Source organism: Lactuca saligna, chromosome 7 (genome assembly GCF_052625555.1).
Source record: "Lactuca saligna cultivar CGN05327 chromosome 7, ASM5262555v1, whole genome shotgun sequence".
Taxonomy (NCBI): Eukaryota; Viridiplantae; Streptophyta; class Magnoliopsida; order Asterales; family Asteraceae; genus Lactuca; species Lactuca saligna.
Genome location: NC_136423.1, coordinates 35,943,490 through 35,959,527, shown reverse-complemented (window position 1 = coordinate 35,959,527; position 16,038 = coordinate 35,943,490). Strand labels below are relative to the sequence as shown.

The window sequence follows — 16,038 nt, the reverse complement described above, 5'->3', positions numbered from 1 at the left end:
AAGCAAATAGATGTTGTAACAGCAGCACCTAAACCAATGACAATGGTCGGAGTTCAAGTGATGATCCAGGAAATGTTGGATCATCAGATGGAAGAAACCAGACGTCTGATTAGGCAGAATCGCGAAGAATTTTGAATTCAATTTGAAGAGCCCGAAGTAAATGGAGGGCAGTCTGAAGGAGGAAACTTTAGTGGGATCATTAATCAAGATGATCCACCGATTGTTAGGCAGAATAACCAGGATAGAGGAAATTATGTGCGTGGGTGCAAGTATAAAGATATCATGGCATCCAAACCACCATGTCTTTTTGGGAGCCCGACACCGGTGCAAGTCATGGACTGGATCTCCTAGATGGAGACAATGTTTGAAAGTTGCGAGTGTAGCAATAGATAGAAGACCGCTCTTGCAATTCCTCTGTTAAAATTTGGAGTACTGAGCTAGTGGAAGTTACTGGATGGTTCGATGCCCAAGGGGGAAGCTAACAAGATGTCTTCGAAGGAATTCGTGGTGCAACTAGAAATGCTATACTGATCTGAGCAGGATCTTCTGGAAATCAACAATGAGTTCCAAAATCTGAAGAAGGGAAAATTGAGCGTCACTGAATACGCTACAAGCTTTACAGAGAAGATGAAGCTTATTCCATACCTAATTCCAACTGAACTTTCCAAGGTCAACAAGTTTGCCAATGGATTACCAGTGGAATTTGGTCCAATAGTCAAGCAAGCAACCACTCTGAAAAGCTGCCATCTAAGCAGTCAAAAATGTTGATAACCAAATAAAAGAAAATGGTCTGGAGAGATCTGAAGTTGGAGAGGAAAAGAAACATGAAGGATCTTCAACGATCAACAAAGAAAGAAAATTCTCGAAGTCTGGCGGAAGAGATGAAGCTAAATGGTGTGAGAAGTGTAAAAAGAAACACTTCGGGAAATTTAGCGAGGAGATGACTTGCTACAAATGTGGGAAGACATAGCATTACGCCAACAAGTGTGCACCTATCAACAAGGTGTGCTACAGATGTAACGAAGAAGGGTATATTTCTAAAGACTTCCCAAAGAAAGACACACCGCCACAGCCGAGAGCATTCCACATGCTCCTCGACGAAGCAAAAAACGATGGGAGGATTAAAAGATGAAGACTTCATATTAATACATAAAGTCTGTATCAGGAAGCATAGCCTATTAGAGGCATAGTATAGGGTGAACATGAACTTTTTGTTGAGTGGGGCTTCTTTTTGAAAAAGGGGGAGTGAGGGCTTTCCGGACCTTCCCCAACCGGAGGGCGGAAGATCACGAAAGGGAGACAGAGTCCTAACTAAATCATAAAACAAGCTACCATTCCATCTATCATATCAGTCGAGTCGATCCGATTCGTTCTAGTGGTAAAAGTGTGATTCGTTCTATTAACCCCCTTAATAGTTAAAGGGTCTTTCGGTTTGATTCATATTCCAATCAAAAACTTTATTTCATTAAAAGGATTCAATCCTTTACCTTTTGCACAATTCCCGCATCAAAATGGCCCTATATTCGCATCGACTTGAGAATTCTCATAGTCCTTTACTTCACCAGGATTTGAATAGTCCTCTTAGCCAAGATTGAAAGGATGTCAATCTCCCACTCTGCCTCTGCTTGAGCCTCCAAAGATAAAGGCACATGAACAACCATTTGATCCCCGTCAAAGTCTGCATTGAAGCCCTTACAAACTAATGGATGTAAACAAATAGCGCGCCCTTCCACTAAAACGGGGAGGAATGCCTGTATGCCTAATCTATGCAGAGTAGGCGCTCTATTCAGCAATACTAAAGCACTTTCCCTGTTCTAGTGCAAGACGCAAGGAGAAGCACGAGTGGAGCGGTTTGGCTAAACGTGCAATGCCCCGAGGAAAGGAAAAGGTGACTTCCGGATCAGGGATAATAAATAAAATAGAAACAAGATAAAATCGTATATCAAAACGACTTCTGGCATCACCGAAACGATCGAAACCACATTCGTAGGCCGACAATTTTTCTGGGTGTTTTCAAGAAATAATATAAACCCTGGTTTTGTTATCTGATGTGTTGAATGATTATATGATTTATGTATGGTGACTTGGTTAACTGCGAGACAATACTTGGGATGAGTATGAGTAAGTGTGAATGGTAGTAGAGATCTATGCTACCGGAAGCACACGACTCACGCTTGGATCAGGGAAAGTCGCAAGGTTACCAAGAATCTAGTAATTAATTCCGTTTTATTTATGTATGTCATTACCATTGTTTCGGTAATGACAAGTAAGGGGTTGTTATTCTGACCCTAGCGGTCATGACAAATTGAGTCCGACTGAAATGAGTTTGTTACGTGGTTCTCAGAACCAAGTTTGATGTAGCATCTGACTTAAGTCAGAAGATTGAAATCAATGTGATCGATAGCATCGCGCTCGTTGTTAAAGAAGTTAGTAGCTAGAAATGCTACATGCTAAAATGTGATTATATCACATTAGAATATGAAGGAAAGAATAATCCATTCTAGAATTTAACTCTAAGAGACTTGATTCTATGCGTTCGATCATATGATGAGAGGTCATTAGAATATGACCCATCGGTATGTTACAATAGATAAAGCAAAGTATCTATCCTAAGAAGAAGGAGGAGTCCAAAATGAGGACTTATTTTGTAACTTGAAGGTTATGATTGAAAGTGCAACATAGTACGAAAAGCAGATGCAAGATTGAGCATCGTCTGCGGTCAAGAAGCCCTAGAGTTAGATACTCTTTCAAAGAAACATAGAAGTTAGTGTTATTACCTAGCATGAAGAGATAGCGTATGGAATCATTATACAAGTCCTATTTCGTTGATGATTCCGGGACGTAATCATCCTAAGGGGGAGATAATTGTAACGCCCGTAGATCTGGGCTAGTCAATGTAGAGACGATAAGCATCAAAATTGACTTTTTGATGAAATATTATTTAGAAGGAGTAATCTTAACTAAGTTCTAGTATATGTTACAAGGATTCCGTATATATAAAGAACGCCGAAATCCGAGTTATAACGAAGAAGTTATGACTTGTTGAAGTTTCGCGATAAAACCGACACGACGCTGAATGACGTAAAATACAAATTTAAGATAGAACGATATCTAGCCTTAGTAATCTAAACGAAAGTTGAAGATTTCATTAAACCAAGACCGTGCATAAAAAGAACGCCTAAATCTGACTTCGTATAAGGAAGTTATGATTTTTTGAAGTTTCGACTTAGCAGTATGCAACCTGAATACTCGATTTGAGATCGAGCGGGTTTTAGCCGAAACAATCTATACTAGAATCGAAGGTCTTGTTAACAGTAGTGAAACGATAAAAAGATAGGAGAAAACGGACATCGGATGAAGAAGTTATGAATTTATAACGGAGTTTTCCTATCCCGGCCTACTAAAAATAACATATAAGTAATATATTTATAATATAGTAAAAATAAATTTACAATTAGCCAATGGAGTCTAAACTAGAGTTGTAGATCATAATATCACCTACGTGTCAATATAAAGAACGTCGAAAATGGAGTTCGTATGCGAAAGTTATGAATTTCTGAAATTCGGGGCGCGAACCCCAAAGTTGTGTCAGAGACCACGACGTGCCAACAGTAGCCACAACGTGGCATGACTTCTGACGCATTCTGGAGCCTGACAGAGCATATGGACGATGACGCATGCAGTGACATCCAAGCCCACGATGTGGAAAAAGGTGTCATGACGTGGCAAGGGCAAGTTTTGCCCTATAAATAGATTTGAAGGGCCAGTCGAGTTTGGTTTCTTACACCCTGCTCCTGAGTATCACTTAATGAAAGAAGAGAACGGAATTGAGAGGATTTGGAAGGAAAAAAGAGAAGTTTGGGTGCTCCCGAGTTTTTTTTTTTTTTTTGAAGAGAAGAGATGAAGAGAGCAGATTTGGGAGGATTTGTAACGTTCCAAACTTTCCTCCCAAAATGGGTGGAATTGGAGAGAAAGAAAACGGCTGGAAGATAAAAAGGTAGATTATGACGAAAATACCCTTTAGCCTAACAATAAATAGATATGCTCACTGATCAGCTTCTGCCTCGTCTTCTTCTCTGTTACAAACACCAAACACCAGGTACCCAATTTCTTCTTCAACTGTTTCTTTTTTTTTTTTTGATATCCTTCTGTATTCTACCTGATTAGGCTTCTGCCTTATGTTTGTTGCCCAATTTCTTCTTATTTGTGTTACGGATTTTGCTTCTGTTATGACTTCTGCCATTTTTTTTGGTTAGACTATGTATCTGTGTTGTATTATAGCACTAATTAATCCCATCAAACTGCTTACAAATTTTTTTTTATCAATGGGACAAAAAATTGTAATATTTTGTCCCTCCTAAAAATTGTAATATTTTGTCCATCTTTTGTTTATAATAGCAGAGAATTTTACCTGTAACAGGTAATACCCTTAACTTGAAATGTTCAAACTGCTTAAAGATAATATAGAGTTAATAGATAATATAGAATTTTACCTGTAACAGGTAATATTTTGTCCATCTTTTGTTTATATAGTTTGTATCTATTACATGGATTTTAAGAAAAAATATATATAATTTTATGGAGTAAACTTATGGATCTGCATGTCCAAGTCTACAAATTTCACAAGCAATATGCTGCCACAGGTTGCTTTTTTTTATCTTCACACAGAGATGACTGTTTTGCCCCTAGATTACATTTAACTTTTATAACAAAAAAAGTTTATTAATTATAATTAATAAATCAACTCTTTATAATTACATGTTATTTTTATCAAAATGACTGTTTTGCCCTTAGATTACATTTAACTTTTATAAAAAAAAAAGTTTATTAATTATAATTAATAATCAACTCTTTATAATTACATGTTATTTTTATCAAAATGACTGTTTTGCCCCTAGATTACATTTAACTTTTATAACAAAAAAAGTTTATTAATTATAATTAATAAATCAACTCTTTATAATTACATATTATTTTTATCAATGTTGTTTAAATTTAACTTAAACTATATGATCATGTATCAGAAAAAAGGATTAGTTCATATTTAGTCCTTATGGATGCTCCGGTACTCAACCCTGCTCATGCTTTAAGAGCCCGACAATTGCAAGTCGTTAACTTGATTTGCTTGTTGTTGACTTTTATTACACAACGTAATATGGCCAACAAAAAGCAGGTTAGATTACCCACTAGAAAAGTTATTTTAGAAAGACAAGTTGTACGGGAAGAGTTGCTCCACAATCTTTTAGAAGGTGGTCAATGTCGTGACCTTATTCGTATGAGTGAAAACGCTTTTAGGAGATTGTGTGAAATCTTACAAACTGTAGGTGGTCTACGACGTACGCAACGCATGTCTGTTGAGGAACATGTTGCTAGATTTTTGCATATTGTAAGTAATGATTTGCGAACTCGGTTTACCTCGTGGATGTATCGTCGCTCTAGATCAACAACGAGTAGGTGCTTCCATAGAGTATTACGATCGATTATAGCAATAGAAGGTCTTTATGTTCAGCAACCTACAGGTGATGTTGTCCCGAGAGAAATTCAAGAAAGTACGAGATTTTATGCTTTTTTCAAGGATTGTATAGGGGCAATAGATGGAACACATGTTCGTGTCCATGTGCCTAATAGAGATGCCCCTAGATACCGTGGTCGTAAGGGATACCCGACAATAAATGTATTAGCTGCTTGTACATTTGATTTGAAGTTTACGTATGTTTTAACGGGTTGGGAGGGTACTGCATCAGACTCGAGAATAATAAAGAACGCATTTACTAGAAATGATAAACTGCTAATTCCATCAGGTAATTTATTAAACCAATGTAATTTCAATATCTAATATTTTTCAATAATATTGATTAAGCTCTTTATAGGTAAATACTGTTTAGTAGATGGGGGTTTGCCTCATACGAATAAACTAATGGCGCCATATAGAGGTGTTAGATATCATTTAAAAGAGTACTCCATGCGTGGTCCACAAAATTCTAAAGAGTTGTTTAATCTTCGTCATGCTTCTTTACGTAACACCATTGAGCGAGCTTTTGGTGTCCTTAAAAGAAGGTTTCCTATCATTCGAAGTACAACGGAACCATTTTACTCTAGTGAAACACAATCTGCCATATTTTTGGCATGTTGTATTCTACACAACTTTTTATTAGATGAAGACCGCGACATAAATCTTGAAGATGAGGTGATGCAAGAGATCTTAAACGGACCACAAGAGCAAGATCGTTGTAATTCAACAGAAACATATGAGGGTAATAGAATGGCAGAGCAACTAAGGAATTCAATTGCAAATGAAATGTGGGCAAATTATTTGACACATTCAAACAATTAAATTAATATGTAAAACAAGTTTCATTTTGATACATTTTGTTTACAATTTCACATTGTATTGATGATTGGTTTTTGAGATTAATTATGTTATTTACCCTTCATATTTTTTATTAGTATTATCCTTCATATTGTGGTCTAACAATGTACCATTCTTTAATTTTTATTCCTATGTGCAAAGTCATCATGATCAAACAGGAAGCTGGTGGTAGTGAAAAGGAACAAGTTAAATGGTCAGAAATAATGGATTATGCGTACATCCAAGCGATGATTAAACAACAAGAGATAGGCAATAGGGTGAATGGTAGTTTCACACCAACTGCATATGCTCAAATGGTTGAGGAATTGAACACAAACCATCAAATGGATATTACCAAAAGTCATTTGAAGAATCGCTACAAAACCTTAAAAAAAACATTTTTCGCAATGGTACGATGTGTTTAAGGGAATTTCTATGAGCGGGTTCTCTTGGAATTCGTCTACTCAACTAATAGAAGCGTAGGAAGAAGTATGGGATAATTTAATAAAAGTAATTGTTCATTTTATGTCTATGTTATTTTTTTAAAATATTTTATGTTATCGTTTGCAATACTAATTATTTTTGTGTTGTTATACAGTCAAAACCTGAGGATGTGTCGTTAAAGACAAAAAAGATTGCATACTTCGATGAGATGTTGATGTTATTTGCAAGGGATAAGGCATCTGGTGCACATGCTGAGACAGCGAAAGAAAGAAATGCCCGATTAAATAAAAATGAAAATATTCAAGTTGAAACAATTAAAGAAGTTGATGACATGTTAGCTAACAATGAAATTCATTTGGAGAACAAATATGTTGATCTTGATGATAACATTCAGGATGTTATTCCACCTCCTTTTTCACAAGAACAGTCTTCAAGTGAAAAGAAGTGTAAGAGTAAAAAGAGGAAATTTGAAGACGACGACGAAGAAGAAGATATTAACTCAAAGATAATGAAATCGGTTGATAATGTGGCTGGTGCTATCAGGGAGGGTAATATAATTTTTGATAGAGCTTATCCTCGGGAATATACAGGGGAAGAAATTTATAGAGAATTGGAGTTGGTGGGTTTGGAACCCCATGAATTACCGAGGGCTCTAAATTTTTTGGCAACAAATCAAGCAAAAGCTAGGACATTGTTCAGTTGTCCCCTTCAGATACGGATGGGTGTCCTCAAAGATATGATGGGTGCACGTGATTAAATAACCTTGGGTGATTGTTACTGGATTGATCTAATGCGTTTATGATTTTGGTTTTTTTTATTTTTTTTGAGTTGTTTGTGGTTTTCGTTTTGCATCTTGAAAACAATTGAATAACATGCGGTTTCCCTTTTTACAATTTACTTTATGTTAAAATAAAATTGTTTTTTTAATGTTTTAAGTAGAGGGGAGGAAGGGAGAGTTGGTTTTTTTGGGGTAGGGGGTACGGTAGAATGAATGTGGGGATGTAAAGACTTAATATTTACTCAAAAACACAAAAGGGTATAATTATCTTCTTTTACTTTCTTTTCTTTCCTTTAATGAACTCGGGAGCACCTAAAATGAATACTCTCTTTTCCTTTCTTTCGAACTCGGGAGCACTGAATACTTTATTATTTCCGTTCCCTTCCTTTTCTTTTCTCTCCTTGTTCTTCCTTTCTTTTCTTTTCTTTCCTTTAGTGAACTCGGGAGCAAGGTGTTATTCTCTCATCTCTCACCTGTATTGCATCGATTTACATGCAAAGAAATACCCCCGAAGCCTCGGTATCATTCCCGAGACCCGAAGCAAGTCCCGAGGCCCCGAAGATCCCGAGAAGTGAAATTCCCAAGCCGAAGCTCAGTCCGCAAGAAACCCGGTGAGTGAAGATATTCCGGTTTCACCAAAGAATACTACTTTACACTACAAGAAAATTTGCCTTTTACGACGCGCAAACCACGATACTCATTGATTTATGTTACGCAATGGAGAGTGACGTTAAAAAATCATCATCTCTTCAAAAAATTTAAGGATTTAGGTCACGCATTATTGCGTGCCCTTGAATTAGCGTCATACGAGAAAAAATTAAAAACACGGAGGGCGCTGTATCTTAAATGGGCGTCCTCTATGAATTTCGCTTTATAATTTTAATGAAAAGCGCATTTAGTAGATAGGGGGAAAATAAAATCCCAAAAATTTTGAACACCCGCCTTCTTTTTTATCCTCCACTTTTGTTTCCTTCTTGCCCTAATTACGATCCTTTCTTCCCCCTCCATAGATTCGACTGCTGCCTTGCCTAGTTATCGACACTCCTTCCTTCGTTCGTCACTTGCCTTCTTCGCCTGACAATATCTCAAGAAGTACAACTCCGAAAGTGTACAAGCTGCTATCAGTTTCGCCATAGAGTTCCGCCGTTCCAAAATTGCATATTTTCGCATTGAGTGACTATGATTGGGTTACAATTATGCTTGAGCCGACGATTGGGTTACAATTATGCTTGAAAGTGTGAAGAACTTACATGCTCCATCTACTTATATCCTAGAGTCGACGATTTAGGACCTTACCGCTTCTCATCCCACACAGCGCCAGCGATTTAGGGCCTTACAAGCCCTAGCTCGGATTGAACTAAGAATTTAACAAGAGAAATCAAGATTTTTGGTCATCATCATCACGTTTCCATTAGCATCCATAGGTTACAGATCTCAAATTCCTCTTCAGATCCTCGTAATTGACCTTTCCCCAGATCTCGATTTGATCAAACATACATATAATTGCAGTCACCGGTCTACAACCCGGTTATATGGTTCATTTTTGTACTAAACATCTCAAGATCTGATCGAGCTCTCTCGCGGTTTCAAAACCGACCTAATCATGAAGCCCTTTTTGTCTAGGACGCGTCTAAGGTGAGTTGCTTGTTTACAATTGATCTTATGTTTTAAAGCTTTTCCTTGTGATCAATTTTGAACTAGTTCTTCATTTCGACCTAATTTGTATTAACGTTATCTCAAGTTGTCTATATTGAGAGTTAGTTCGCGTTCGTAATAGTTGGGGCATTTGATTTGCGTACATTTAATGGAATTCATCCATGTATTTCCCGATTGGATGGGTCACTCAAATGAGTAAGACACTGTCACTAACTTATAAGATCCTAATCTGGGTTTGAAGATAATCTGTGAACTCTGTCATGAACCATCCCTCGCAAACCATATGTCTCTCTACTTAAGATTTTCCATCTTTTTGGTTTATCCTTCACCTGTAAAAGATTTGACTACATTTCATACCACATATGTAATTTGTTGTTAATTAGTTGGGTCTGAAACTGTAAATGAAACATTATTGGTCTATTGCAGGGACATTATTAGGGCAATACGAGCCTACAAAACTGCTGCAGAAGAGCGTGCTGCTGTTAGAAAAGAATGTGCTTCTTCACTCTTATCTTTCCTGTATCTTGTGTTCAAGCAACATGGTTGACTTGAGAATCTTTTTTTTTCATCATCTGTAGAGATCTTAACCACACCAATCAGTACATTGTGGGACTAGCTCTTTGTGCTTTGGGTAATACATGTTCTGCAGAAATGGCTCGTGATCTTGCACCTGAAGTTGAAAGATTGCTGCAATTTCGAGATCCAAATATTCAAAAGAAAGTAAGCTGATGTTAACATTTATTTCATTTCATGATCTCTCAAGGATGTTTCATCTAATTCTCACATTTCATATGAAGAATCATACTCACATAAGTTCTTACAATTTACAGGAAACATTGTGCTTAATAAGGATTGTAAAGAAGGTCCCTAACCTTGCAGAAAATCTTGTCAACCCTGTTGTTTCCTTACTTAAATAAAAACATCATGGGGTTCTTTTAATAGCAATCCAGCTCTGTAACCTTAATGAAGAGGCTCTTGAAATTTTCAGGAAGGTAAATATACTTGATCTTGTTAAAGATCCTCTATTATTTGTTGGGATTGTCTTCCTTTAGTTCTTGTTCTCTTTCTTTATCTTTCTACTGTGTATTTGCGCTAAGAACTGTTTCACATATGATTCTATAAGTGCAAATTAGTAATTTTAGTGATGAGATATATTTTCTTTTTTCTTCCATTGGTATAGAAATGCACAGAGGTGTTGGTGAAAGTTTTGAAGGATGTTGTCAACAACGCATATGCTCCTGAATATGATGTTTCGGGTATTGCAGACCCTTTTCTTCGTATAAGACTGCTTCGCCTTTTGCATGTTTTGGGCCATGGAGATGCTGATGCTAGTGATTCCATGAATCACATTCTTACCTAGGTTAGCTTTTATTTTAATAAAGCTCATTGTGAATTGTGATATATAATTCAAAATTATAAGAATTTAAGAAATTCCTTATGTAGGTGGCAACAAAAACTGAGTCAAACAAGAATGCAGGGAATGCAATACTTTATGAATGTGTAGAAACCATTATGAGCATTGAAGATAGCAGTGGTTTACCTGTTCTTGCAATTCTCTCTAGTTGAATTCAACTTTTCTATTTGTCTACGTGAACTGCCTTGTAGCTTTTGACCTGTGTGTGGTTCATTATGACATGGAATGAAAAACTACATATTTTTGTTTTATATTATTTTATATTTTATCAGTCTTAGGGCCTATTTTTCCTAATTTGTACAGGGCCCCCTAAATCTCAGGGACGGCCCTGTGTTCAATGGATAAGTAATTTCAGTTTCAGTTTTAGACCTATGGTCTACTGTTCATGTTTAGGAGAATTTACCGAGTAAAATATGTTCTACTTATAACTATTACATGGTGTGTTTGCCTAACTTTTTGATATCGTTAAAGAATAACTCTCCATTTCCAAATAGAGGAGATTTAATGGCAGACCTTGAGGAGGCTTTGGTCAAACATCGATCTAATCACATAACTTGAAGGTTTCCATAAGAAGCATATGTATTATACTTTAACATTTTATTTACTGGCAGGTGAAGTTGTTAGTAGATATCATTTAACTTTACTCATTTGTTTCTTTATCATGAATTTAGAATTACCTACAAGCATAGGTGAAGACCTTCAGTCAAAGTGTTTGCTTGAACTCTATGGACTTAAGGTAGATTGTAGTTTATAACATCTTGCTTTTCCATATTCTCTTTTGTATCTAAAGATTAACATTTAATGGGTTAAATGCAACAAACAACTGTGTACTTTCATCTAGTTGATAAAAGTTGATAAAAGAAGAAACGAGATGCTAAGGTAAATCTTGAATCTTGATGGATATTTTCTTTGACTAGTTGATAAAAGTTTATGAATTTTCTTTGTATGCTTTTGGAAAAAAGAAGTTATTAGTTTAATACTTATTCTTCTTTTAACATCATTTGCTGCACAGACTAACAAAATTAGAGGAGGAAGAAAAGAATAGAGTAGAAACGAGGAAGAGGAAATTCTTTGCAGAAATACTTAATGCAATAAGGGAACTCCAGTTGCAAGTTCAGGCCTCTAAAAAACGTAGGAAGCAAAGGAATGATGTTGTTCACGTATGTAAATTATTTCCCTATATTTATATCTATGTATAATATATAATGTATCTAGTTTTATACATAACCTGATTAGTTCTACTGCCATATGCTTCTATCATGTTGCTATTAAAGTGTATTGAGCTTATTTGGTTTTCTTTTAGATAAGCCTTGATGTTATCTTTTTTGTTGTTACAGGCTTTGGTGCCACTATTGTTGAAAATTCTTGTGTCTACCCCTCAAGTTATATTTGGATGCTATCTTATTTAGCATATATAGGTGTAACCGTTGTCCTTTTAATATGTTAAGAACCAAGTTTTATTCAGTTAAGTTATCTATAGCACCAACCAATATTGTTCCTCTGTTTTTTCTTGTTTCTGCTGTTCTAATCCCTATTTTCTTCTCCCCTAGTTCTTATGTTTTCCTTGGTGAACAAGGGACAGGTACAACTGCGAATATCACACATTACATATTCAACAGAAGTACTGCTATTACAATTGAGAAACTTTTTACAGATGTTGAAAAGAGTCATAAAATCTTGAAACTCCTTATAAACTCATTATTGAAGAATAACTTTTATTAATCCTTGTAATTATACTTTTAACTTTTTTCTATCAGATGTGCATCCTCAGTTCAGTCCTTGATAAGTGCCTAAGGCTGCTTGGTTTTGAGTCGGCAGCACCTTGCGATACCTCTTGCAAACTCAGGTATGTAGCTTTATTATTCCGAATAGCTCTTGTTTTCTAGTATTAGAAGATCATATGTCTTGATTTCATGCATAACAATAGAGAGATATTTCAGCGTCTTTAATAGAGCTATGTAGCATTATAATCCTTCAAATGTGATGGAAACATATGAGGTACAGTGGATAAGCAAAGAAAACTCTTAATCCCAATGATGCCAATAATCTTCCAGAAACTAAAAATCTTCATTGTTTGTACGATGCATGATATATTTGCATCCCATGTTATATTATTTAGATGCTTTAACTTTCATTAATTGGTTTGAGTGTTGGTGATTAGTAATTAAACTCAATTTATTCCTCTTTTTATTAACAACTTTTATTTATTCATGATCTTCAGTTATCCTCTGCTTGTGGGCGGCTTGTAATTTCAAGTGATGGAGTCTGGGATGCTCTTTCCACTGAATCAGCTCTGGAATGCAGTCGTAGATTGGCTCCGGAATCAGCAGCAGCATAAATTGTCAAAGTACGGAAACAAAAAAAATGTTAAATTTGTAATAAAATATTATGCAATGGATTCTATTTTTGTATGACATTAAATTTTATGAAATGGATTATATATTTTGTATATGATATTTTATTTTCTATTATGATGCATTAAATGTAAATTTAATTTGAAAATTAGTAAATCTATAAAAAAAAAAAATTTTAAACATTTAAAATTATGATACGCAAAAATGTGTGTCATCTTCATTTATGACATGGCCTTTCTTGACAGGGTCTTTCTTGATACGCATTGTGTGTCATTAACACGCGCGTCGTAAGGTTACGACACGCGAATGTGTGTTGTCTTCCTTTATGACAGGGTCTTCCTTGATACGCATTGCGTGTCGTAAAGGCGCGTCGTAACTGCGCGTCGTAAATGAGCGTCGTAAATGCGCGTCGTCTATAGACGACGCGTAAAAGCGCGTCGTATCTCTTTATGACAGGGCCTTCCTTGACGCGCATTTACGCGTCGTCTGAGCCATTTACGACGCGCAATGAGCGTCGTAAAAGGCTGTTTTTCTAGTAGTGTTACAAGCCGTAGTGTTGTCCGAGCATGGTCAAATCATGTAAGTGTGTGGTTACTTTCTTCTAACACATAAATATAAAGTATTAGCTATGAAATACGTGTTATATGTTATGTATTATTTGTCTATTTGAGATGGGCTTGGAATTGATGTTTTTATACGGGTGTTAACTGATTCAAACTATATATGTATTTTATATCTACAAAATATGTTGGGTAGAACAGGGGTAGATGAAATAGTGGCAACTATGAGACGTAGTGACTATTGTATAAACCTTGGTGACTATGGAGTTAGCGCCTAGTGACTATGGAGTTAGCGCATGTTAAAGTAAACCTTGGCGACTAAGGAGTTAGCGCATGTTGAGTGAACCTTGGTGACTATGGGGTTAGCGCTTGATAGCTATGGATTTAGTACCTAATAGATAAAATTTGGCAGCAATGGACTTCGTGTCGATTCCTTAGGTAAATCCTTAGGAACGAATGGATAAAGGATAGTTGATTCTTAGGGTAAAACCTTAAGAAATAAAGAGGATAATGGGGATGCGTATTTGGGTTGATTGTTTGATGATTGAATATAATAAATGTATTATTGTGGGTTGAAAACCCCATATGCTCACCAGGCTCCCAAGCCTGACCCACTCAATTTTCATTGCATTACAGGTAATGACACAAGGGTATAAGTTGGTGGACTTGACGAGAGATTTTGGATTATAGATCAGTAGTTATAAATAACTGTTGTAAGGTCTATTTTATATTGTTTATGCTTTTGGTCTGTATCGGAACATGACATCCCGAGGTTTTATTATTTAATGAAAATATATTCTCTTTAAGAAACATTTTGATAAATTTTATCATATTTTGTTTTGGGAACAAATTCCGCAACTCTTTTAATCAAAAGATTACTCTGATTTTATAAAACAAAGCATAAACAAATCAGTCTTTTCTGACAGTGAAATTAGGGATGTGACAGTATCATAAAGGTTCAGAAGCGACATGGGAAACTGAACGAGGTATGAAGACTAAATACCCTCATTTATTTGCTTAATTCGAATTTCAAGGACAAAATTTTTCTAAAGTGGGGGAGTTTGTAATAATTCATAATCAGATTGTATTAATACAAAATAATGATTAATTCAAAGTTAATGAGTCAATTAGGGGAAAATAATGGAGATTAATGGCAAAAAAAACATCATCTTCAAAAATGCTGTAAATTTGAGAATATGAAAGGGGTTCCTCAGTTATGGACTTAGGCAATATATATAGCTCGAAAAATTGAGTGAAAATCTCACAAGAATTTTGGAAATCAACTGAGAATTGAAGAAGAAGTACGAGCTAGAAGTTCTTCAAGATTTTCGGAGTTTTTTTTTTGGCAATTAAGGTATGATCTCTAATGTAAGCTTGATTAGATTGTTTGAGTGTCTTTATGTCGTGCATTACATGTTTTGGTTCAACAGTAAGCTTCCGATTCGGCCATAAAGTATATGAATTTGAAGAAAACCCAAAATTTTATATTGATATGATAAATATGTTATTTTCAGAATTTTGGGTTAATTTATTAGTTAATAGTATGGATTTATGTTAGAAAAGGTGGAGATATGAAATAGTTATTTTTTAGGAACTAATTGGGGTAATTGATCACAAAAATCGGAGCTTTTAGCACTTAGAAATGGCAGAAAATTGTAGATATTTTCGGGCAGAGAAGAAGGTAAAAATCGGGTCCGGATCGAAGGCTGTATAACAATGTTTTTATAATATATATATATATATATATATATATATATATATATATATATATATATATATATATATATATATATATATATATATATATATACTCTAAATATATGGTTGTCAGACTGGAACACGATTTGTTCCTTTTTTCAAAAGAAAGCCTTAGTTTCTCTCCACTAAATTAAATTTCTATTATAAAATTCTCTATTTACGAGTTCAAACTTTTAAGTTACATAAATGGTCCTGAAGTATTAATAACTTAATAGTTTATTTTAAAAACGATTGCTTTTGGATTGTAAATAAAAGTTTACAAGATGGTCCCTACATTTTTAATAAATTGGTTGATCCTCTCTTAATATTATTGGTTTTATTTAGTTTTGCTATTTAAAAGATTTGATTGCTCTTAAAATTTGATAACGAACATCGTAATTAATGTAAGTGAATGACTCTTATTTGGGCGAATAAGACGTCTGACTAGTTGAACCAAAATGAGCACACATAGGATGTTTTTTCTAGGAATGCTGACTTAGAAAAAAAAAATTATTGGTGGAATGTAGGGTGCATGTAGCGTGACAAGCTTTGGTTAAGACCTAAACGCCAACAAGGTGAGTTTCGTGTGAATTTTGTGGTTGCTTGGATGAAAAGTTGATGCTGATTTATTTGCAATTACATGTTACCGTTGTTATTGCTATGAATATTTTTGTGAATTTTATGAACTATTTCATGTAAAAGGGTGAAAACAGTGGGTGACATATATTTAGGGAACACGTGTATTA

At 35.3% G+C, this 16,038-nt stretch overlaps 1 pseudogene; it reads left to right on the top strand.

Annotated features, from left to right (window-relative positions):
• The first annotated feature begins 6,516 nt into the window (after nucleotides 1-6,516).
• Nucleotides 6,517-7,550, top strand: LOC145003988 (uncharacterized; annotated as a pseudogene).
• Nucleotides 7,551-16,038: the final 8,488 nt, after the last annotated feature.